This window comes from Myotis lucifugus, unplaced genomic scaffold (genome assembly GCF_000147115.1).
Source record: "Myotis lucifugus unplaced genomic scaffold, Myoluc2.0 scaffold_260, whole genome shotgun sequence".
In the NCBI taxonomy this organism is placed as follows: Eukaryota; Metazoa; Chordata; class Mammalia; order Chiroptera; family Vespertilionidae; genus Myotis; species Myotis lucifugus.
In genome coordinates this window covers 32056-33249 of record NW_005871308.1, presented here as the reverse complement: position 1 = coordinate 33249, position 1194 = coordinate 32056, and positions in this window count along the sequence as shown.

The following is a 1194-nucleotide window of genomic DNA, read 5'->3' as shown; positions in this document are numbered from 1 at the left end:
TCTCTCTCTCTCTCTCTCTCTCTCTCATTCCATTCCTCCTTGAACACATTTGCTGTACCATTCTCCTGGCTGCAGGCTGTCTTCTCTCTGAGTCCCTGGCAGCAACAGAGCACTAGCTGGGGCTCCTGTTAGCAGGCACCTCCCTGGCTGTTTGGCGTTTGGTGGGTGACTCACCAGGGACAGGTGTTTGCAAGCCCTGCCTCTGTCACTTTCTGAGCACCTCTCTGCTCTGGGCTCCGGGGACCCTATAGGTGGCCAGAACTCACCCCTGCTCACAGACAACCATGCCCCAAGGTCTAAGGAAGTGGGGAGAGGTGGCAGGGGATGCTGAAAGTGGGATCTGAAACTCCTCGGGTCCCATCGTTGCCAATGACCCGGCACACATGACCATGAGCAAGATACTTCTCTCTCTCTGGGCCTCCCAGTCTTTAAAATGCGGAAGCTGGTCCAGGAGTCCCTGAGGAGCAGGGAAGGAACTAGCAAGATGGAGAAAGACTGTCGCCCTAAACAGAATTATGTGGGCATGAGTCTGATTGCTCCACTACACTTGTGAGCTCCTTAACAAGAGCTAACATAATCGAGAATGTCCTTGTGTCCGGAGTTATCCTAACACTTTATACATATTAGTTAATTTTTTCCTCTTAAGAACTCTGTGAAGCAGGTACTATTATTACTCCCATTTGACAGATGAGGACATTGAGGCTCAGAGGGGTTAAGTGACTAGCCCAAGTTCACATAGCTAGTACAGCTCAGAGCTGGAATGTTTTAAAAAACATTTTTTTATTGATTTCAAAGAGGAAGGGAGAAGAAGAGAGATAGAAACATCAATGATGATAGAGAATCATTGATTGGCTGCCTCCTGCACGCCCCCTACTGGGGACCTAGCCAGCAACCTGGGCATGTGCCCTTGACCAGAATCGAACCCAGGACCTTTCAGTCCGCAGGCTGACACTCTCTCCACCGAGCCAAACCAGCTAGGGCAGAGCTGGGATTTGAGCCCAAGTAGTCTGGCTCCAGAGCTTACAATCCTAGCCAGTACATATACTGCCTTCAAGTCCTTATGGGTGCCGGAGGCCGGTCCCATCCTTGCTGCTTGACGCAGTCGCTGCAGGAAAGAGGCATCTGCACAGCATGTGTTTTCAGTGGACCTGGCGTATGTAGCATACTGTTTATAATATGATTTGCTCCCTTTTA